Source organism: Aedes albopictus, chromosome 2, assembly GCF_035046485.1.
Source record: "Aedes albopictus strain Foshan chromosome 2, AalbF5, whole genome shotgun sequence".
Lineage (NCBI taxonomy): Eukaryota > Metazoa > Arthropoda > Insecta > Diptera > Culicidae > Aedes > Aedes albopictus.
The window spans coordinates 188,700,151-188,726,122 of record NC_085137.1 but is presented as its reverse complement, the minus strand read 5'-3'; the positions used below and the strand labels follow the sequence as shown (position 1 = coordinate 188,726,122).

Genomic DNA, 25,972 nt, shown 5'->3' with positions numbered 1-25,972 from the left:
AATTGCCGTAAAATATGTTCTGGAGTTTAGACCGCCATCTTGGAGCCTAAGCCGCCATCTTAAATTCCAATAACCCTACTACCACATCCACATCCTAAGGAATGTGTATGCCAAATTTGATTGAAATTTCTTGACGCATTCCAGAGTTATGGCGGTACATTGATACATATGTACATACATATCAACATACAAATAGACAAACATACAAACATATAAACAAACAAGCATTTAAACATACAATCATACATACATTGACTTTTGTATGTATTGATATACAACTCTGCCGAAGAAATGAATGAATTAATTGTCAGGACTCCAGGGAAATAAATTATTTTCGCATTGGAAATGAAGCTCATAGATCGTGACAATATGTAATCTTTGCAGCATCGTTTACGTCACCTAGTGAACCAGTTACAAACTATATTGTCCACTATGAGCAAGGTATGGGTGTGGAGACCATCTTCTCTGAAGAAAGTATTCTAAAATTTAGCATAATTCTGGAGATATTCACATTAAAAGGACTGTCCTATTTATAGGACGCTGGGCGTTCGGGGCATCTGTCCTATAAATAGGACGCTGGGCGGATATGGGTTAATATTAAAATACACATTAATAAAAACCAAAAAAAAACTCTTCATGAGCAACATTTTTGTTTTATTTTGACGAGTGGGCAATGAAATTTCATGTATCTAATAGAACAAAAAAGTAGCTATTGCAAATATATCGTCCTAGGTCCTATTGAAGCGCCCTGTACCGTCCAGGGGCTGCTTTAAACACTACGCGGAATGTGATATCTTTCATTTCATGACAGTCCGACACAGTTTTAATAAACTATATTGAAGTATCACAAACCATCACTTATCTTATATTACAACGGTTCACTTTTTCTTATATCATCTTAACATTATCTGTATTTCTTCACCGAACTACTAGAGACACTTCCAGCTTCTTCTTGACCCGACTACTACGTCCTACCTACAGCTTTTATTTGGACAGTATCTAGAGGTGTCCCACATGGGAGCTCAAGACTTACCCGATGTGCTGCCTGCGTTAACGTTGTCACCGAACTCCCCGACAACTGACCCCGACTAAAGCCAAAGCCTCCGTATTTATAGCCTAAATTTCCTAGCAATACCCGAACCAGCTTGGGCGTGTCTAAAATTCCTACGATCATTCTCGTCTTGCCGAAGATGTCATGATAATTCCTAACAATGCCCGAACCAACTTGGGCGTATCCAAAACCCTACCAAGAATATTAATGCCAACGAAAAACTTAAATCTCCTAACCACGCCTGACTTGGGCGTGTTCGTACAAAACCTACTGAGAATCTTTACACCAAGGCCTACATCTTCTAGCCCCGCCTCACTTGAGCGTATACAAGGCTTGAGTGTGTGAAAGAATTGAACCCCACCATCGACGTCATTATCATTCTCCCCATCATCATCATCGTCACCATCATCATCCTCATCGTCTTTGGAATTTGGCACCAAATTCTCCAAAACAAAGCACCCGCTTTGTTATTGAAGTGTACCTTACTTGGGCACAATGAACCCATCCGAGCCCCGGCCGCGGATGTTGGTTGAAATTATACCCCCACATTCTTTTCTTTCAGTTTACTCGAAGTCAAAACAAATCGAGTGCAAAACAAGTCCGGCGCCCTATGCCGCCAATCGAAACAAAAATAAACAATCTTTGTTCCAGCGCGATCAATAGGATGTCGCGGTTCCATATCATTCTTTCGGGTTCATTACCCATCGTTGTCCCAAGCGTAATTGAAATTGCATCACACCGACCGGACCTAACGCGTTGCAACACGATCGCACCCGGCCAGCACCGGACGATGATGGGTTATGAAAACTAGGTCAATAACGAATGGTGCGATTTTCGTTGCTTCCAATATGCCGCGCCTACGATGAAAATTGAATCTAAAATCCCCCGGGCAGCTGTTGGGAATGTTTGGTGAAATGCATTTTTGTTTCAGTTGAATATTTGAACTTTGAATATCGGAGTGTGTGGGAATATTTAGGTCTATGCATGCCCTCCCACTTAGCGGAGTTTGAACGTGTATAAAATTTAACGTTCAAATGTAAGTATGTGGGTAAAACGTATCCCCCGTAAAAAAAAAACTCAGCTTTTAAATGATGATGCTAACGATGATTGTTAATATATAATCTGAAATTGCTATACTAATCTTCATCTTCCCTGTAAGTGTCTCAAAATGTTTTAAGTTACAGTTTTTCAACTACCAAAAGAATCGTAAATTTACCGCATTAACTTCCTTACATTCTTCCTCAAGAGATTGACTTCCTTGGTACTCGCTGCTGCTCCTCTTGATTCGTCGTAGGGGTTGTTCGTCTGCCATTGATTTCTACCTCTTCTTGTTAAATGTCCAGATCAATTGGTTAGTTTCAGGTCTCAAATGAATGGTATCGTTGCTTCTCTGTTGTACTGGTTTGTCTTGAAGATGATGTAGTTGATTCAGTTGATGTCGTCTCCTGTGGGAACGTGACCATGAAGCTTTGGTATCCGGATACTACCTCGGTTGAATCGTATTTCCCTGCTGGTAATTTCCGCGCTGTCGTTTGCATACAGAAGAACTATTTTTACTGTTGCTTTCTGTTGTTTCTTGAAAAAGTGTCATAGGTTGCCTTCCGAACTGGATTGTTTATCATTGTCGTTTACGGTGTTGTGGTTGATTACTTATCGCCCGCCTTCTGAATTTTGTTGGTATTGGATCAATCTCAATAGTGATGCGAATATTGTTGTCTTTGACCTGGTGCAAATTGTGGAACTGTTGCACACTCTTTAAAGAGTTTGTAATTGGTTGACTTTAATTCCAAAGCTTTTGATGATGTCGAAATGTTGCATTCCTGATTATGGTCACTGTTAATTGTTGTTGTAAGAAGCACGGAGTAAGTGCTTTTTCAATGGTGAATGTAATGCGGTTGGTGAACATTACATTATGTCGGTTAATTTGGGAAACTTTGAGGACGTCCTTCTCTCATCATATGTCTGTATGAATTGTTGTTGTTGTTGTTGTTGTCGTTGTTGTTGTAGTTTTTCCCGATGCTCTGCATTGTGTTGGTTCATATTAGCAGATTCGCAGATGTACAATAATATTTGTCTCGATGTGCCACCCGAGTTGACCTTGAATCGTGTCCGGTGAAAAATTATGTTCGCTGAATTCTCTCCTCCGCCATACCAGCACCTTTGACCTTCAACTTTCCATCCGATCTGTTATTTCTCGTCATCGTACCAATTGGCTGTGGTACGTTTTCATAGAGGTGCCGTTGAACTGCTCCTCTGATTGCTCTCGCCAGGTGTTGCCTTCTCGTCTTGTCCTCCCGCGTCATCTCTCGAGGAAGTTGTATTTAAATTCTATCGAAACCATCGATTTATAAAATATTGATCTACCATGGCAAATTGAACTTTTAGTCTTCATGTTATTATTATTTGTTTTTCTTGTATGTGCAAAATATAACCTTAACAATAGTATTAAAAAAAACTGCACCATTACATTAATCATGCTCTGTTACCGTTACTTTTCTTAATAGTCATAAACTGTTTTTTTTTTCAAAAACCGTAAAATATTAAAATGTGAGTTGTAGCAATGGAAAGCTTCTGCAGGATCACTATAAACATCTGTATTACCAATTCCAAAAAATCTCACTGCAGAATTCTCTCCAGTGCGTTTTCTTTCAATTCCTGTTTGCTCCGTTTCCTTTCGCAGGCTCGGCTTGATCGCCTTATTGCTACGACTTCTCCCTCTTACCGAATAAGGTTTTTGGATGGATACCTGTAACGAGACTTAAATCTTGTGTTTAATTCATGATTTGATGAAATATAAATATATTTATGTTAATTTCTAGTTTTTGTTTCTTGACGCCACCTAATGATTCCGAATCTATAAATATTACTTCATTTTTCATTCACATATTATTATTATTTTTTTTTCAAATTAGTTATTCATTCATCATTCACAATCAACATTCACAAGCATTCTGGGGGGCCCTCCCTTGTCCTCATCATTCAATTTTCATCCGATCTCGTATATACTTTCAAAAATGTTATGTAACATGGCCATTTTATATAGGAGCGTCCTCCGTGGTTTCATTAGGGTCTAAATTGTTTCTAAATTGTTTTTTTTTTTTTTGTTTAATCCGTTTTGCTTTATCATTTCAGAGAATAATCGTTCGGTTGTTGTCATTGTTTCTTTTTATTATTAATACTCTCAATCAACAATTTGTCTTTTGTTTGTTTGTTCAAACCTCATTTATTATGTATCCCATATGTATTAACGTTAAATAGAGCTGCTTCTTTATTCAAGAATCTCTAAAGTTATTATTTTTCTTCTTATACATTCCCCGCTATTGTTACCCGATATACCCCAATGATCCCCTTTCAAGATTACTTTGTATTTCCCATCATATTATTCCCAATATATCAATTGCCCAATTCTTCATTCCCAATTTCTATATACCCTTTTCAAATAATCATTTTGCATAGTTATGTTTCCTCATCCCAAATTACCCCTTTTCAGCTCTTCGGTACATTCAAATCGTTCTTGCATTCAAACTCATGCCGAATTGATGGACGCATTTTTGTTATAATTCAGCTGTACAAAATATCCCGAAACCTTATTTTTATTATCCTGATTCATTCATCATCCTCATTTCTTTATGTCTCTTCATATTCTCATAATTTTTTTTTTTTTTTTATTGCTATTATCATAATTTTTTATTTTATTTTATTTTTTTTCAATTCCTTTTAAGTTGTTACGATATAATATCAATTAAATTAATTCGTATGTTCTCCAATCGTTAACCGCTTTGTTGTGAACCTTACTACAATTATATATGTTAATTGTTTATTTAATATAATAATTCAATAAATATTCCTAGCTATCCTACGCAAGCCTCTATCCTAACATATTATTCCTATGGTATTTTTTTTTTACAACATATTTAGTAACTAATAAATACAAAAATCATTCGTAATTAGGAAATAATTGGATTTTCAATATATACATCAATTTATACATTGACGACTATGCATAGCTAATCAATCATTATACTTTTTTAACCTATTATTGTGGACTTTTTCAAATTTGTTCCCATTTTTAATAATTGTGGTTTGTTCGCTGGGTAGGTCAACTACTGCGTATGGGCCTCTCCATTTACTTTGAAGTTTTTGATCTGTTCCTGTTGGGATTGCTTGTACTAAAACCAATTCGCCCCACATAGGTTGCCATTCTTCGGATTTCTGGTCATAAATAATTTTACGTTTCTCTTTGGAAATAATCAAATTTCTTTTGGCGTTTTCATGCAAATTTTTAAGAATTTGTTTCATTTCGCAAAAATAGTCATTATATGTTATATCTGAATCTGTTGGAGTGTATATGGAGGTAGGAATCCTTGCCTTTCTTCCATATAAAAGTTCGAACGGACTGTATCTGGTTGAGCTATTATTTGTAGTATTATATTCAAAAGTAAAATAATCAAGATGTTGGTCCCATTGTTGCGGGTTTCCTCCGACAAATTGTCGTAAATATGTTTTCAATTCTCTGTTTGATCGTTCTACTAGATTTGCTTGTGGGTGATAAGCACTTGTATTGATTTTTTTGATTTTCAAAATTTTACATGCGTGTTTAAAAAACTTGCTCATGAAATTTGCTCCTTGGTCTGTCACCAGTTCCAACGGAGTACCGAATTTACAAATGAATTTTTCGACAAAAGTTTTAGATACAGTTTCCGCTTCTTGATTGTCCATTGGAGCTACTACCAAAAATCTTGTAAGATCATCCTGCATGACCAGCGCGTATTTGTTGCCCCATTCAGATTCTGGGAGAACAACAATGTCCATATATAATTTTTCGAATGGCTCGGATGACGTTGTAGTTACTTTTAACGAAATTCTGTTGGATTTACAAATTTTATTTTTCTGACATGAATCACATTGTTTTACGTAATTCTCGATGTCTCTTCTCATGTTTTTCCAATTAAAAATGAGACCAATGCGTTTCCGCATTCGCCTTGCTCCAACATGTCCGCCTAAAGGAGCATCATGGAACTCTCGAAGAATTGTTTCGATATCTTCATTACGTACTTCAGTGCGTTCCGAATCTGTGTTATAAAGGCTTAACGTTATTTGATTTTTCAAAGCTAAAAATTGAATCATCTCAAGTACTTCAAATTGTTTAATCTTTCTGAACGAACTCAAATGAATATTTTTGGACGCTGATATCGGCGCTTTATTTTGATTCAAGCAATTGCTAAGTTTGTAAAAGAATGTTTTGGTTTTAATCATTGAATTACTTTTGCCTTCCACAATAATTCCGAATACATTACTATCTGGAATAGAAACAACTCCATCTTCGCAAAAATCTTTCAGTCCATGGGGTAAATCAATAATTTTTGAAATTTCATTAAATGCTGATCTGCTATTCAAAATTACAATGTTACAATCAGCATCTGCACTTTTCAAATTCCTAGAAATTTTCAATCGATTTACATCAATTGGATTATTCTTGGACATCTCTAAAAATTCATCATATGCGCTTGCCGCAAATGTGTCATTAGTATGTGTGTTATTGCATAAATCGAAAACGTCGGCCATAATGGATTCCTCAACTTCAGCCTCGTCCGATATCGCACTCGTACTTGCTGGAGGTATATTTGACACCTTGTTTATGCCTCGTAGGTCGGAACCCGTGCAATTATTATTTACGCTATCATTCATATAGGTCATCTTTTGCGTTTTTGTTTTGGTTCCCTCGCTTTCATGGTCCCGGTCAGCGATCGCGCCCCCGTTATTGTCGCCAGAAACGGTGTAGTTTTTCATCAGCTGTTTGTTCGCTTGATCGCGGTCGCGGTGTTTTTGGTTGGATACGTTTTCTTGTTCTGCTCTTTTCGTTTGCTGTCGGGTGACCACAGCAATTAATTTCGACCTTGCGGTTTTAATTTCATCGGCTGGATGACTCTGCTCTTCTGATTCCTTGTCTGGATTTAGCCTAGAGAGAAAATCCGCTACAACGTTATCCTTTCCTTGTTTGTATCGAATATCGCATTCCAATCCTTGCAATTTCAAACGCAAACGTGTGAGGACTGATGAAGTTTCTTTTAGATGCCATATTGAGATCAATGGTCTATGATCTGTGTAAACAACAAACCTCTGATTGTAGATATAATGACGGAAATAATTCACTGCCCATACTATGGCCAGTAATTCTTTCTCAATTGTATGATATTTTCGTTCTGCTCCAATAAGTCCCCTACTAGCGTAAGCTATGGGTCTGTCAATTGATTTTTCATTCGATAAAACTGCTCCAATAGCGTATTCACTGGCATCTGTCGTTAAAACAAATGTGTCCTTGTAATTTGGTCTCACTAGCAAAGAGTCAGACGTTAAAAAGTTTTTCAATTCTTCAAATGCTTTCTGGCACTCTGAGGTCCAGTTAAATTTTACATTTTTCTTCAATAGATCATTCAGAGGTTTTCGTTTTTCTGCAATTCCTGGTATAAACTTACCATAAAAGTTTACTGTTCCTAGGAATGATCGCACTCCTTTTACAGTTTTTGGTATTGCCATTTCTCGTATAGCCTTAATATTACCATCAAGCGGACGAATACCATTTTTATCAACTGTATGTCCTAAAAATTTCAATTCGGTTTTCAAAATTTGGCATTTTGTTGGTTCAATTTTTAAATTATGTTTACGAAGAGCTTTCAAAACTTTAATCAGATTCTCGTTATGCTCTTGAATTGTTCTTCCAAAAACAATGATATCATCCAAATAAACGATTGCCTTAACATCTTCAATTTCAAATAAAACTGTGTTCATCAGTCTTTGAAAAGTTGAGGGACTGTTTCTAAGCCCCATAGGCATTCTCGTGAATTCAAAATGACCTTTGGGTGTAGAAAATGCAGTTTTTGCAGCATCTCTTGGGTCTATAGGAACTTGATAAAATCCGGATTTCAGATCAATTGTTGAAAAGTATTTGCTATCGCCTAGGCTATCCAATATTTCATTTATTTGTGGAATCGGATATACAAATGGTTTAGTTATCAAATTCAATGCCCTAAAATCTACCACAATTCTATGCTTTTTGTTTCCTTCTTCGTCTAAATCTTTCTTTGGTATGCATAAAACAGGTGCATTCCAAGGACTTTTACTGGGCCTAATAATCCCTTGCCGACGCATTTCTTCAATTTCCTCATTAATTTGTTTCTTTGTTGATTCAGGGAACCTATACTGCCTTTTATTTATTGGCACATTAGTCGTTGTTTCAATTTCATGTACTGCTGCATCTGTTACTGTCAGGTGATCGCCTTTCAAATAAAATACATCACAATATCTTGCCATTATATTTTCCATTGCGTCGTAATTAGCGCTTTTCAAATGCTTCAAATCAATTGTATCTAGCAATTTTTCGATACGATTTTTACCTTGTATTTGTTCATAATTCAAATTATCTATCAAACTTAGATCTTGGTTTGAATCTAAATCCTCCGGCGTATATTGATTCCCGGCCTCTACATTCTTATTGTAACATCCATTATTATAATATTCTTCATCAAAATGTTGATTTGTGCATTCCTCGTCTTCATAATGCTTCTCATAAAGGCACATATTGCATGAATAATCTTTTTTCGGTACGATTGGCTGTGTAACTATTTCATCATGTATGACTTCATCAATATCAAAATTTACTTGACAGCTTTTGTCATTGTTATCATATTGTATACAATTACTATTATCTTGTAGATCAGTCTGACAAGATTTATCTGATACCATTACGTACTTTGTTGTTGTAATATTGTTAATATTATATTCTACACTATCTGGCTTGCGTAGGGCTATGTAATCAAAGTTCTGGCTAATATATAATGTATGCTGTTTCAAAAATTCTGCTCCTATGATACCATGTACATTTAAGTGGTGAACTAAATAAAATTTTATCTTATACTTAGACTTCCCAATTATTAAACTAACTTCAGTAGATCCGAGCGTTCTTGTTTGACTTCCATTGAATCCCGAAATCAAAAACTTTTCAGATTCAGAATAATCTATGTCTGTTGCTCCGATTCTAGGGGCTGCATCCCATCTTAATATGTTTAGTTGTGAGCCTGTGTCTATCATGTAATTGATTTTTGTGTATGGTCTTTCTACAGTGGGTATATTTAACATAAATTGATTATTGCCCGTCCAATGTATAAATACTTTTTCTTGTGCTGGAATGCATTTATCAAATTGAACCATTTGTTTTTGTGGTATGTTATAACTCTTATTTATGTTCATGGGTATCATTTTCTTATTACTTGCAGCATATAAGCGCCTTTCTAAACTATTTTCTGATTGACGGAGTGATCGGACGCAATTAACGAACCTCCGGTTATTTAGTTTTTTCGCTCATCATAGCAAATGTTATTGTTTTGAATTCCCATGTTGCGTTCATCAAAATTTCTGTTGGTCCAATAAGGCATTTGGTAATCACCACGATAAATTTCTTGATGTCCTAGATATCTATAATTGTTAAAATCTTTTTCATAACCTATTTCGCTCTGGTTGAATCTACTTTTATCGTAATGGAAGTTGTGATCAATACATTGTGGATTACTGAATTTCTGTTTTTCATTTTGTTGCCTGTAAAATTCTGCAGTGTGGGAATCCCTCAATCTCTGCTTGATGCGTTCTTGTTGTTCCACATCGATGCATTCTTCTTGTAGGTAATCTAGCAAATCTTCCAATGAGTCTTCTTTTTTCGTTTTTGCAAAAATTTTCAAATTTCTATCTTTCAACCCCGCTAGAAAATGTATTCTTAAATGTCTTTGAGCATATGACTCAATTGTAGGATCTTTAACATAATCTTTTTCAAATTCATCAATATTTTTCTTAAGTTGAAGAACGCGATCTTTGTAGCTTTTAAAACTTTCACACTTGCCTTGCTCAAGGGTCTCTATTTTGTTAAACACTTCTTCCAATTGTAAACTAATTCCGAATACTTTTTGGAGATTATCTTTCACTTTATCCCAAGTATTTGCAAGAATGTTTTTAAATTTTAACGCTGCTGGGCCTTTAAGTTTAGACAGTGCAATTTGAATGAGTATGGTTTCTGCATTTTTCCTTTCACTAGCATCAGTTATCCGTTTTATGGGTTTCAAAAAACAATTTATTTGATATATGAAAGCATCTAATTCACACGCACTACCATGAAATTCTGGAATACACTGTATAGCAAAATTTATTGGAAATTCAAATCTAGCGTTGTTCGCTCCACTATTGTTGCCTATTTCATCCATTGTATTCGTGGTCATTTTTATGTTGATATTTTTACTGATTTTTTTTTTAATTCAAATTAACACGACCTAATTGTCGCAGGTCTGCTGCATAGTTACAATTTCTTTTTTCAACTTTTAATTGATTCCATTCCATTGTAATGCTAGTTTACAGCTGAACATCATGTTTAGTGTAAAATTATGCCCTAAGTTTGAAAGCATAAGGAAAGAAAAATACAGTAGAGCTGAAAATATTTTCGATATCCCGTACAAAGCTGGCGATTTTGAATCAACATTGCTACAACTGATGAAGATTTTTTTTTTTTTTTGAAAGAAAAATACAAATCTTGATTTATTGAATATTTTGCTAAAATTTAAGACGATTGTTCCTTACACTTATCAATATCCAATCTGACGAAAAAAAATCAGATGTTCAAAACATATTACATTCAGCTTCCTATTATTGCAAAAAAGATATTTAAATTTGGTGAATTGTAACTTGAGATTTGAATTTTAGTAAATTCTGAAAAAAAAACTTGGTTGCGATTGTCTCGTATAATAAAAAAAAGACTGTACTTCTTAGTTTTCTTATTTTAAACACGGTCTCAAAATCAGCACGTAATTATGCATCAATAATTTTAATCGTTAACAGAAGTCCGCGATTTTCCTTTGATTTTATTAACTAGTGTTATTTGTTCGTAATTTTCATCCACTTGTTCTTCTTGAAATCATTATTCTTGTTGTATTTTTCCATTATTTATTAAAAATCACTATGATTTCCTTTTTTTTTTTATAAATTTTTGAATAACTTCTTTATTTTTCCCACAACAGTATTTCAATTAAAATGTTTTTGTTTATATCGTAAAAATTTTTCATCATTTCAAACCAACTCACAAAAATTTAAACCATCTCAAAACACTTAATCATTTAAAAGGTTAATACTCACGATACCATCAAATAATGCAGGCTGAATGATGTCCATTGGTCCAGGCACTCGGTTCCATACACAGGTTGTTGCGTTGCCACGAATTTCATCTTTTTCACCCAGTCTGTAACATTGTTTTCTTCTCAATTGTTCAAAACTGTTCAATGTTTATGGTTTGCACTGATTCTGACACTGATTTCTTCTTCCAGTCAGAAAATTGGCGTCCCGCTGTTCTAATTGTCGAACAGTTTTTCGCTGTCACCATATGAAGCGCCCTGTACCGTCCAGGGGCTGCTTTAAACACTACGCGGAATGTGATATCTTTCATTTCATGACAGTCCGACACAGTTTTAATAAACTATATTGAAGTATCACAAACCATCACTTATCTTATATTACAACGGTTCACTTTTTCTTATATCATCTTAACATTATCTGTATTTCTTCACCGAACTACTAGAGACACTTCCAGCTTCTTCTTGACCCGACTACTACGTCCTACCTACAGCTTTTATTTGGACAGTATCTAGAGGTGTCCCACATGGGAGCTCAAGACTTACCCGATGTGCTGCCTGCGTTAACGTTGTCACCGAACTCCCCGACAACTGACCCCGACTAAAGCCAAAGCCTCCGTATTTATAGCCTAAATTTCCTAGCAATACCCGAACCAGCTTGGGCGTGTCTAAAATTCCTACGATCATTCTCGTCTTGCCGAAGATGTCATGATAATTCCTAACAATGCCCGAACCAACTTGGGCGTATCCAAAACCCTACCAAGAATATTAATGCCAACGAAAAACTTAAATCTCCTAACCACGCCTGACTTGGGCGTGTTCGTACAAAACCTACTGAGAATCTTTACACCAAGGCCTACATCTTCTAGCCCCGCCTCACTTGAGCGTATACAAGGCTTGAGTGTGTGAAAGAATTGAACCCCACCATCGACGTCATTATCATTCTCCCCATCATCATCATCGTCACCATCATCATCCTCATCGTCTTTGGAATTTGGCACCAAATTCTCCAAAACAAAGCACCCGCTTTGTTATTGAAGTGTACCTTACTTGGGCACAATGAACCCATCCGAGCCCCGGCCGCGGATGTTGGTTGAAATTATACCCCCACATTCTTTTCTTTCAGTTTACTCGAAGTCAAAACAAATCGAGTGCAAAACAAGTCCGGCGCCCTATGCCGCCAATCGAAACAAAAATAAACAATCTTTGTTCCAGCGCGATCAATAGGATGTCGCGGTTCCATATCATTCTTTCGGGTTCATTACCCATCGTTGTCCCAAGCGTAATTGAAATTGCATCACACCGACCGGACCTAACGCGTTGCAACACGATCGCACCCGGCCAGCACCGGACGATGATGGGTTATGAAAACTAGGTCAATAACGAATGGTGCGATTTTCGTTGCTTCCAATATGCCGCGCCTACGATGAAAATTGAATCTAAAATCCCCCGGGCAGCTGTTGGGAATGTTTGGTGAAATGCATTTTTGTTTCAGTTGAATATTTGAACTTTGAATATCGGAGTGTGTGGGAATATTTAGGTCTATGCACTATATCGTCTTAGGTAACTCCAAAATCATAATTTCGAGAAAAACGACTTTGAAAATTTTACATTTTTTCATGCAGTTGTTTCAGAGGTATGGAGCCTTAAAACAACACTTTTTTGGTTTTGAATGCTAACTCAGCTTCTACTCTTTCTGCTACAAGAAAAACTTATGAAAAAATAAATAACTATAAAAATAAAACTTTATGAAGAATAACGAGAAGACCAACGAATGTCATCAATAAGTTAAAAGACAGCTTAGTTTCCATACTTTACAGCAAAAATATAGAAACGGAGCCAAAACTACTTTTATTATTGATTACAGCGTGTGCCAATGATAGGAACCCTGTACCAGTTATGGTTACATTTTCTAACTTCGGTTCCTTTTCGCACTATTTGCTTGCATTCCTTATGGGGTTAGCCATAACTGGTACACTATGGCGAGAAAGGGTGCAAGAAAGCCGAAATTTTAAGGAAAATGATTTATTTCTACCATGATTTGAGGAAAATGTGGAGTTTAAATGAGTGTGACTATCTTTTGTAAACGTGATCTGTTGTTCACAAAATTTTTCTTGTTGATTTACATCGTTAAAGGGTGAAAATTAACTATAGCGAATAATTGGTACTATAGCCATAATTGGTACACTTACCCTAGTACATTAGTGACCCGATATTGCCAGCCCCTATGCGAAACACGTTTTTTTTCTCTCCCTTAAAACTAAAAATTATTTCAAACATTGTATCCCTCTATCTTCTGTTTTTTTTTTGGTACCGTAAAACGGGGTATCATTGATCAGCGGGGTAACATTGATCGGCTTGACTGGTTCAATGAAATGTTCAAACAAGCATTTTACATTGAATCAGTTACTGCTATTATTTAGCTATTAAATGACATATAATTCTTGAAAATTGAATTTCATAAACATTGAATTGAATCGATTTTTCCATAACTGTGCTTCGTAACGCAATGAGATACATTGTCAAACATTCATGCATGGCATGAATACAAGATACAATATGAGATTCGAAATCACTGTATTACTCCAATATAATATCCTAGAGTTGGATTCAATGAACAAAATTTTAATGAAAATACTCTTGTTCAATAAAATATACGATTTATAAAAAATAGGCTATCAAATCCTTAAGCCATTGCCTACCTTTAGGCGTTATTCGCGGTTTGGAGGGGACACGACATATCCTTTTCTAACCTGAAAATCCGCATTTATCCGTTCCTAACCGTCGCTAACCGCTGCTAACTAGCAGTTAGACGCGGTTAACGACGGTTAGCAACGGATAAATGCGGATTTTTCCGATTAGCAAAGGAAGTGTCATTCCCCCTGTGTGGATGTCGGAACGTTGGTAGGATATGGTTGGCAGAGGGCTCACACATTGGTGCGTGGATGCCTGTCGTAATCACTGGAGAAACCCCTGAATCCATCCTCAGAAATATGCTAGGAGATTCCTAGGAAGAGTACCGTAATCCGGGGTAACATTGATCAGAATTTTCGATCTTTCTTGAATAATTCTCTTGTCAAAGCAAATGTTACATGTTTTATATTTTTAAAAGAAGTACTGGCACTCTGAGTTTGTGTTAAGCTACTCGAAAAAGTATTGTAAAACTTTAAAACATGTTTAAATAGCTTTTTAGATCTAATTTTTGATTGTGTTGATTTGGGGTAACATTGATCATGTCAGTGATCAATGTTCATTTGTGTTGAAAATACCCTTACTTACTAAATTCGGGGTCGCTGATTTCGAATATGTTGTCCAAATTCTTACAAATAATGTACTTTTTAAGTTATTTTAGGATTAAAATCCTCTAAACCACGAATAACGCCTAAAGGTAGGCAATGGCTTAAGGAATTGATAGCCGACTTTTAATAAATCGTATATTTTACTGAAAACTAGCATTTTCATAAAAGTTTCGTTTATTAAATCCAACTGTAGGATATCATATTGAAGTAATACAGGGATTTCGAACCTCATATTATATCTAGTATTCACGCCAAGCATGAATGTTTGACAGTGTATCTCATTGCGTTACGAAACACAGTTATGGAAAAACCGATTTAATTCAATGTTTATGAAATTCAATTTTCATAAATTGCATGTCATTTAATAGCTAAATGATAGCAGATTACGATATACCATTCCTTAGTAGAAACTGATTCAATGCAAAATGATTGTTTGAACATTTCCTGAGGTTGGTCAAGCCGATCAATGTTACCCCGCTGATCAATGATACCCCGGATTACGGTACCTGAAGGAATCCATGTAAGAGCTTCTTAAGCAAGCCCGAGGAAACTTCCTTGACGAATCGTTCCATGATTTCAAAAAGAAATCTCCGGAGGAGTTCAAGAAGTAGAGAAATTATAGAGGAATTGTTCACGCAATTCCATTAGAGATATTCCATTCTATGAAAAAAAAAATCCCGAAATATATTCTCTGGATGAGGATAGATCTTGGAGGGTTCCCTAGAGAAATGTCTTAATGTATTACTGGATGAATTCCTTACGAAATTCTCCGTAAGGCCCTAAAACAACCATTGCAGAGCAAACTCTCGGGCATTTCTTGAGGAATTCCTGAAGGAATCCCTTGAGGAATTTCCGGAGGAATCCAAGGAGGAATTATTTGAAGGCACCCTTTCACTGTGTCCCTGAAGAAGTTCCTAAAATAGAAATCTTTGTTTAAGTTCCTGAAGGACTACTACAGGCAGAATTCCATGCAGCATTTATTGGCTGTATCCTTGAAGAAATTCGTGGTTCCTGAAGAAACTCATGCGGAAATTCCTGAAGGAATCTCGGTAAGAATTCTAGATGAAATTCCTGGAGAAATATCAGAAGTAGTCCAGCAAGCACTACCCTAAATAAGGCATGTATTCAAAAATGTGTGAACGGATTGCTTAAGAAATTCGTGGAAATCTGCGAAACCCTGAAGGATTTCTTGGAGTATATTTTGAAGGAATCACAGGTTGAATTGCTGAAAGAATCAGTGGCGTAGCCAGAAATTGTCTCTGGGAGGGGTATTCAACGGTCAATGATATCTTTTTTGATTTGACACAGTAATGAGCAATTGTATTCGTGGTTTCAAAATAGCGGCGCAGCCGAAACAATTTTTCGTCGCAAAGCGCTTTATACCCCCCTTTATACCCCCCATCCCCCGTGGCTACGCCAGTGGAAAGAATCTCTGTAAAAAAAATTCTTGGAGGAATGCTTTGATGTACTCCTGCAGAAGTCTCGGTAAGAATCTCTGATGTCATCGTGAAAGGAATCAAATCCAGGTTACCATTTAACTACCTACTTCAAATAATGAATTCTTATATATATGGTTGACAAATGCTTCCATCTACTAGATTGTTTTCAACGTAAATTTGTTACTCAAAGAATAAATTTCAAATACTTTTTTATGATTTTGAGTTAGAGGTAGCGTACACCTATTACGAATCACTTAAATAAAAAAAAAGTATTTTGTATGATAAACCAACAACTTGTTTATCTGTCGAAACGCCGCCATCTCCCTTTCTACCCCAAAGGTGTTACGAAATGTATGGTTGGGTGGTGCTTTATTAATTACGCCTTTACTATTATGAGTGTTTTTGGATGGAGCACTTGTTGAGAACAACCATTCAAATTAAATACTCGAAAGTAACTTTTTGGCACTTACACCCCTTTGCTTCTAACCTCCTCAATTGTAATCCCATTTACATATGATGGTTTATGATGCATTACACAGCGTGTTTCTTTTTATTAACTCAGATAATTTCGAGGTACCTAGTTTTTATCAACATAATTTTTTTTCAATCTATTAGCTACAATAAACAGAAACGGATGTTTTTTTTATTTTTTTTTTTTAATTTGTGAATTTAAACCATTTCTTCATATGGAACCGGATAATATTGAGGAGTCGTGGGTATGTAGCTCGATTAGATTTATATGTACTTGGTTTACGATGCCAGGAGCTGTAAAACTCTTCATGAACAACTTTTTTGTTTTTTTTTTTTTATTATTATGAATAGAATTAAAAAAAAACGTAGTTTTTGAAAATATATTTACTTGCTCAGCAAATTAAAAAACTTTTAAAATAGAATCAATTTTACTAGAACTCACGGTACCTTTTCTTTATTTCCTTCTGTAATCCTTTTAGTTTCGTTCACTTTAACCCTTCACCCGCTGCATTTCAACCTTTCGTCCCAATCCACACGTCTGCTTGGCTTCCGTCAAAGACACACTGTTGCAAACACTAGAACATATCAATTTCCAACCGCTGCTGTTGTTGCATTCCCCCTCATTTAAGAACCACAGCACGTACACCAATAGCTCCTAATCACAGCCCAGAGGCCAACCAACAGACAGACAACAGCCAAGCAATGTCGGCATCATCAGGAGCATCAAGACCCCACGTTCCACTTTGACTCGTGTGTTTTAGATACACTTGCTGCACTTGCTTCCCATCATGCTTAGATGCACTCACTTGCACTTGCGGCGACCCGTCTGCATCCCTTCACACGAAACACATCATCACCATATCATCCTCAGTTGAGCAGCGAACGAAGCGATTCTTCCGTTTATCTTCGAGTATCGTCTAACTACTCTGCTGCATGCAGATGAAACTCCCGCGTTAACTGTCTTAAACACTCCTCCACAAAACACACAAAACGAGCCTTAGGAGAAGAGCGAAGGAAAAGACCACGTGCAACCGACTCGAAACGCGCTCGACGACTGCCGCTTCGCAGGATAGGATGGTTCCGTTTTGGTGTCGACCTCGTCGTTCCGTTCCGTTCGACGACGACGACGACGGTGCGGTACCGTGGTAGGTAAGTGGCCGCAGCTCAGCACCATATACCGTGTCGACGATGATGGCAAATCCTGAGCGAGAGAGTTACACAATTTATGCGAATCCTTTTGTAAGGATTACAGAATGACGGTCTTAAGAATATTCAAATAATTTGTGCTAACTAAATTGTGCCATAACAATGAGATTATAGAAATTATAATAGTTATTTATGTAACAAGTTGCAACAAGTTGATTTTTTTCAGCACGAGTCGTACATTTTCTCGACGAGGCTTGCCGAGTTGGATATATACGAAGAGTGCAGAAAAAAACGAGTTCTGCAACGAGTTCCATACCAAATGTTATGCAATGGTTTTTTCATTATACAACTCATTTGAGTTGCATAATGTTCATAAAACAACTCAAATGAGTTGTATAATGAACAGTATGCAACTATTTTCGTTTATTCAACTCATTTCAGTTGCATAATGAACCGGTACGGAAAAGTAGGTCATAATGATACTGAAATGAGTCGTATAAAATAGAAGTTATGATACTAAATTGCATTAAATAGATTATAGAAGTTAAGGAAAAATATGTTATGGATGTTGATGCTCACAAACACATTTTCCTAAATTGCAGCAAAATAGCAGCAAATAATGTAAGCTAGTTGATTATGACATACAGTTTAACCTCAGGTTGATAATGTAAACATATGTCATCATCAATGATATTATCAAGATCAATTTAACTATGGTTTAACATTATGCTCCCGACGACGAATTTTGTCAGAATGTCTGAACATTGATGTTCATTTCAAATAGTATTCCTATGATTATCTCTTCCACTCAGGAACAATCATAAAATGATGACGATAATGATGACGGTGCCTTCGAAAACGACAACAAGTTTTTCCTCTTTTCCCATGCAATGCACTCCCGGATTGGTTGGTTGCTGCTGGCTGCAGCAGCTGATTTCCCGACATTGAGTGTGGGAGAAAATGGAGCAAGAGAAAACGCATGGGAAAACCATCAGCTGGAGGAAGCACGTCGAAACGAACAGCCAGTCCAGCCGGTTTGTTTTGATCTGGCGTAATGAGCGCTAAGAGACATCGGCCGGCGACATGCCGTTAGGGAATGGAAAACTCTCTTCGATGCGAGAGAGAGAGGGACTACATTTTCCGAGGGGATAGGGAAAATGAACTCAGGTGGTGACATGCGTACTTTGAGTTTGGAAAATAGAGGGGAAAACACATGTGATAGCGGTAAATGGTAAACAAATTCAAGTTCGAGTTCATCCGCGGTTGATCAGTAACGCTACCTAAGTGAATAACTGAAATCGCATACAGGAGATAGACAAAATGATCGGGACAGGCAAAATTTTCACTTTTCAAAAAGTGTTCAACTATAACTTTTCAACTCTAACTTTTCGAAAAGTGCATCAAATATTCTCAAATTTTTACTGTAAGTTCATCAACGAGATATGTATCAGTGGTCCAAAATTAGAAAAGATCGGGCCATTCTCCACGAAGTTGTAAAGATTCTTGAAAAAGGTAAAATTATGCGATAGCTAACTTTAAGCTGTTATATCTCCGGATTCAATGAACCGATTGAAATGAAATTTTGGCCATTTATGACTTATGTAATGTGCTATGAAAAACCATTGACTTAACTTACAATTTTTAACACGGAAGAAAATTATAACGCTAATTTTCCAAAATAATAACATCGTTTCAAAATTCAAGATGCAAATTATAGTTTATTTAATTTCCCTCTAATTGACTTATATATAAATGTGTTTTGAAGGAAAGTAACAACATAGCCACCAATAAATTGAAAAAGTTATACCCGAGCAGTGGGGAATATCAAATTAATAACTACGAAATCACAAAATCTGTTTTTATATCTTGGTGTGTTATTATTGAATTATCAAGGTATTACGTTTCCATAACATGTTTTGTTGGTTAATCTTATTTTATTATGACCAAGCTATTGGTATACAGCACTTAAATAACATTTCAATATTACATTTTGTTGTGGAACAAGTTTAGTTATTATTGTATTAGGGTATCGCGCTACTTGGGCGGTGGCTTCTATATTCGTCTGTTTGCCACTATAACTCAGTCAATTTTGAACCAATTGATTTGAAATGTTGTACACGGGTAGATACTATACCTATCTCACTACATTCCAAAAATTGTGTCAATTGGTTCAAATTTGACTGAGTTATAGTGGCAAACAGACGAAAATAGAAGCCACCGCCCAAGTGGCGCGATTCCCTATTGAGAGTGTACAAATACTTTTTGCTATTGCTATCAAAACCACCAAAACAAGTTTTGAAATAAAACCTACGTCATTCTACAACGCTTTTTACAGCATTTCGTGAGGGAGGGGAACACCTGCATATTCTCTCATCAATTTGTCTTCCTCTTCCATTTTTTTATTACGAGAACATAGCATAAACGATATTGAAGATGGGGTGTGAAAGGGACGTTCCAGATTCCGCCTTTGACATGAGATTCACGAAACGCGACGCGAGACAAGACACGACACTTATGGTTCTTACAATCGTCAAAATAATTAAAAAATTACCTTAATGCCGACCGGTTTCGGGCTCGATGCAGCCCATCTACGGGACAATGACATGAGAATTTCAATGATAAAAATGTCAAACTTATTGAGTAAACTTGTTCAAACAAATCTAATACAGACAGCTGAATCCAAAATTATAGATGGTTTTGAATGGGATTTTTCAGAAATAAATATGTGTAGCATTCTCAGCCAACACGAAGTCAAATATGATGTAGAATAGGATGCTAAAATAGAGGCCCTATGCGTAAATACTTCCATTTACCCACGGGTAAAGTGTACGCATATCACCTCCACTTTAGCATCCTATTCAACAGCATATGCGATCGTTTGATATATCATAACTAATAACTAACATCATATCATAACTAATTTTGCTTTCGGAATGTTATCAATAACTCTTTAATATCAAAATTTGTTATTGAAACGTTTCCGAAATTCACTGTTATTAAGTTGTTATTGACACTAGCAAAACATGTTATTGAATTGATTTTCCAGGAACAAATTTTTGTTATGTGACTTGTTATTTTGCCGCTTATGACAGACAAGTTTATAACTCAATATGTTATGTTAAGAACATAAAAATTACAAATTCCATTATGCAGTTATTTTACCAAAATAACGCATTTGGTTATGCTGTTGTAAGTCTCTTCTGCTCGGGTAGAATGCATATTAAAAATGGAAACGTGAAAAAAATTAAAATCGCTATTATTTTGTCTCTTGTAAAAAAATAAGTCATAAATGGTCAAAATTTCATTTCAATCGGTTCATTGAATCCGGAGATATAACAGCTCAAAGTTGGCTATCGGATAATTTTACCTTTTTCAAGAATCTTTATAACTTCGTGGAGAATGACCCGATCTTTTTCAAATTTGAACCACTGATGCACAACTACAGTATGCGGCAGGAAAAAATGCGAAAGTGTTTTTCAACTTCAAACCTCATTTTCGTCCATTTGACATTAACCAATCTATGTTTCAACGTTCCATGATATATGATAGGCTAGTTTTCTGAAAAGTTAATTAAAAAATTTCCCATTTTGGTCACTAACCTTTACAGGGCGGCGCCTGAAGATGAAGACAACCAGAATTTTCAAACCGCAGAAAATCACACAGGTCGCTAAATTTCGCATCTGATAAAACAAAATTTTTGATTTTCTCTACAATATCATCACATATATGTACTTATTTCATCTGGTATGTGAAACTACATGGCTCTGGATCAGTGTGGTCTGGTTGTTCATCGAATTTGAACTAATTTTGTTACTGTTATAGTCATTTTGTTGAATGACCATTGGGCGCGCAGTTTATTGATATCCGCTTATTAGGCCTAAATTATCACATGTTAAACATCAAATATGTTCATTTTTATTTTTCAGTGCTAGAATACAGACATTGACTGATACACTGTCAAGAAAAAATAGTCATATATATCCCATATTTAGCGTGTAATAGTGCCTTGAACTTTTCGCATTTTTTCCTGCCGCACCCTGTAGTTGATGCACTCACAGTAAAAATTTGAGAATATTTGATGCACTTTTCGAAAAGTTACAGCTAGTTGAACATTTTTTGAAAAGTGAAAATTTTGCTTGTCCCGATCATTTTGTCTATCACCTGTACATTTGACGCTTTTTGAACCAAACCGATTCAAAGTTGGCAACACCATTGTATTTTGGTGAAATTTCGTAGATGTAATCGACCGCTCATTTCAAAGTCTGTAACCTGTAACTGCTTAAAAATCGTATCCATTCGACTCAATCCATGGCTCTGAGTTGCCGGTAACGCACTCAGAGAAGTTTCCGTAGATCGTCAGTCAACTGAACCATCTTACCGGATTATTGTCCGACATACTGGTGACGTGTTCCATGCACCGTAGCTTTCCGATTTTGGCAGACGTGGGCAGCAAAACGGTGAGTCCATAAGGAAAGCGTCCAACATAAGTCTGGTCCTCACAAGTTCCTACCTCATGCTTCTACGGGTCAAGCGATGACAAAGATCACCAGCTAAGAGTTGTAGTGCAGCCTGGGCACTGTTGTCTTTTCTGACTTCAGCTAGATTGTGGAGGTACGTCTCGAGCGTCTGTTCACCAAGGTGGTGCGGCTCAAACAGCGTCTGTTTTGGCATCCAGCGGCTGAGTATGAAATCCACCGGAAGCTAAACCTGAGGTGGCAGCCTCACCACGGTCGGATCCCGAGCAGAAGGGAATACCTTACAAATATCATGCAAAGAACAACCTGTGTTCTAATAGCAAAAAATGTTATTATTATATTATTCTACAAAATGTTATGAGAACATCACAATACCAAGTGGAGGTATTTGAGCAGAGTTTGCTATTGATGTGGTGTTTGTTGATTTTGCAGTGAAATAACTAAATAACAGGATTTGTTATTACGTCATGGAACTATCGAACAAACACACAATTTGATAACAAAACATGTTATTGCTTTGTTATTCAATACCTTTTGGATAACAAATATAGCATTCCAAATTTTTGGTATGCATTCATTATTGAAATAACATCACTTGTTATTTTCTAGGTGTTATGCATACAAAATTATGGTATTCGTTTTTGTTATTTTGCCTCTTATGTCCACCTAACGAATATCATATCGAAGTATGATAGTATTCAAGACGAATACCTTGATATGTTATTCAGTTGATATTTTCTTCTGCTAGGGATAGGGTACCTTAGGCCAACAACCAACTGATATCGAAACCCAAATACCGTTTTAGAAACCACGAAAGATTACGAACTGATTCAAAGAAAACGACTATTAACGCGAAACAACGGACAAGAATTGAAAATTTGAATGTATTAAATCTAGCCCAGCAGGGTAAACTGGCATAACTAGCCATTGAGACATGCCGTATGAAACATGAGATCCCAGGACTGAGCGTAGTCCGTTGGCCGAACTTTGGGGAACACAGATTGGCGTTGGGCCAAATTCTGCTATACTCTGGCTTACGAGGTGTATACGCTCCTCGCCACCGTGGAGATGGTTTCCTGCTCAGCGCTCACGCCCACGCTACGCTCATGAAGTGGTCGGAGTTCTGCTAAACCGAACCAAAGACCATTTTTCGAAAAATTGAGTTTTCTTAACCATTAGATGAAGAATATGATGATCTTCTTTTCGTGTAAAAATCCAGTAATTCTGACAGCTCTTCGTGGAGTAAATTCAAAATTTCTGTTTGGCAGAACATACAAAAAATAAAATTGCATCCAACCAGAGTGAACTGTAAACCATTCCATAGAATCAGCGAAATATTTTTGTTTTGGTCCAAATGATGAACATTTCAAGTTTTCCTCATCGCTGTCAGATTTCTAACTTCTAACCGACTCATAGTAACAATCTGTGAGAGAATTTAACACGTAATCAAAAATACGGGTGTTGGAGGATCGATTTGGATTTCGATGGCGTTGATCGCCATTTTTCCAAATCACAGTCAGCCAGACCGAACCAAATCCACTGCATTTAAAAATCAATTTATTCTCAACAATACAAAGATGAACTGGCTTTGAATACATGCGTTATGTTGATACACCTCATACTGATTATTTAACCCAGGAGCCGTCATTGAACAACAAGGCTTATAAGAATAATAAAGCTTGGAAAATATCAAACACTTGGTTCGCTTTGGCTGATCGAAAAATGGCGTTTTCACGAAAACCATGCTAGAGAAGAATGTTTAGAACTTGATTCAGACTTAACAACTGACCTTCAGCTAAGTAAAATGACCTAGAGGTAACGTGCTTGGTTATCACTTAAAGAACCCAAGTTCGAATCTCTTTAATATTTTCGATTTTTTTTTGTCTTAGTTCACTTTGGCAGATCATTTTCATGGTTTTCTTCGACCAGTATAAATTTGAAGTACACAAATTGCTCCATTTTCACATCTCAGGACCTCAGGACATGCAAGGACATCATTTGACATAATCACTCTTGTTCTGTGCCTGCACATGCACCGCCTATAAAAAAAACATGGATGGGAAGGGCTGAGCTGGGAGGGCTTCCGCCGTTTATATTTCACACTATTTTGAGACCTTTGTGCTACCATACTACGCGTCCTCTCTGATTCATGTAAAGGATTGTGAGTGATATCGATTTCAACTTCATAGACACTGAAAAATCGAGATTTTTTTATCACATTCCGACTGGTTTTCTCTGAAACAAAGAAACACAGTCAGCCACACTGAACTATAAACCATATTCCAATGTTTTTGTTCAGCTAGAGTGAACTGAGTGCAAAGTACTGAGAAATTAAATAGTATTATATCAATGATTTTAAATAATTTACATGTTTTCTTCATCTCTGATGGTTAATAAAGGCTTGTAAGTTACATGTGTGCGAAAAAGTTTCAAATAATCTTAGCTGTTGTTTATTTCTGAGTGGTTGAACTTGAAGCTTAATTATCTCGGAATAAACTTTTTGGCGCTTAGTTCGGTTTAGCAGAACCCCGGCCAAGTGGGAACCTATTAATGAGAGGATAATTGTAGCCAGATTCCGAACACGGGTTCGAAACCTTACCATGATCCAATGTTACGCGCCAATCGATGCTGTCGAATTGCAAGACAAAGAGAACTTCTACAGTCAACTGAACCCGAGCAGGAATGAATAACTGACACATAACTCGAGCATACCAAAGTCAGGTATCATACCAAGACAAGGTTTTGGTCGGTTATCCAGGTATTGAAAATAACTTATTTTGGTATTTTTTAGGCATTGGTAAAATACCTCAACGAGTTATTGGTTTGGTGGAATAATCGCCGATTATTATTTAGGTATTGTCATACCTGGATTCATTATTCGCGTGTTATGCACAGAATACACACCAGTTATTATTTTAGGTATTTTACCTCTTATGCAGGGCTTCTTAATACCTCATTCAGGTTGTAGGTATTCGGTTTTCCATACCTGAAAAAGGTATTCTTCAGCTATTTTCTCCTGCTCGGGAATGCTGTCATGGATATGATTCCAAAAGGTAATATCAAGATCCTCATGGGCTACTTCAACGCCAACGTTGGTTCCAACTACTGGACTATGAGCACTTCATGGGACGCCATGGTCTCGAAGAAATGAGCAAGAACGGTGGGCTGTTTGTAGAGTTTTGTGGAAACAATGACATGGTGATTGGGGGATCGCTATTTCCTCATCGACTAGTGCACAAAGTGACATGGGTTTCCTGTGATGGCGTCACGGAAAATTAAATAGACCGCATAATTTGTGGATCACACATGACACCAGGAGGAAGATAGAGGAGCAAAAGAACGCCAAAGCCGCTAAAGAGTGAGAGAAAACACGAGGAGTCAGAGCCGTAGCCAGTGTTGGTAAAAACTAAAATTCTCAAATCTCATGGTTGAGTTGTTTCACGCGCGATTCTTGACTCGCTAAACTCACCGCCGAAAAAATCATGCATGAGTTAACTCATGATTTCACTCGTTGCTTTATTTCTTCCCGACTAGAAAATTATATCAAGTTTATATCATATTGTGTTATGACGTTATAATATTTTTCTATAACTAATTATGTTATAAACTAGATGCAGGATGATGTTAAAATAACTAAAATTGTAACAAAAAGTACACTAGTCTAATCAAGATTAAAACCTAATTTGTTATAATCATAACAAAATTATAACAAAACGGGATAGGAATTTTAGCCTCAGGATTATTAGTTTCTATCAAAATTTGATACAATTTTGTAACATAACATTTCAAATGTCGAAGACTTAAAACTAAATTATAATACAATGAGTTATAAAACAACATTTGTAACATAATGTGATATAATTGAGTTGTGGTATTAAAAAACCTTCAAGGATGTTGAACATGATTATATCACAATGAGTTATGAATA

The 25,972-nt window shown here is 36.4% G+C and overlaps 1 long non-coding RNA gene across 1 annotated transcript in view; it reads right to left on the bottom strand.

Moving 5' to 3' along the window:
• LOC115258639 (uncharacterized) overlaps positions 1 to 17,495 on the bottom strand; it is a 41,931-nt gene extending 24,436 nt beyond the window's left edge. The window contains exon 1 of the long non-coding RNA XR_009997579.1: positions 16,871 to 17,495. This is a non-coding gene — a long non-coding RNA (uncharacterized LOC115258639). The remainder of the gene's footprint in view (positions 1 to 16,870) is intronic.
• Positions 17,496 to 25,972: the final 8,477 nt, after the last annotated feature.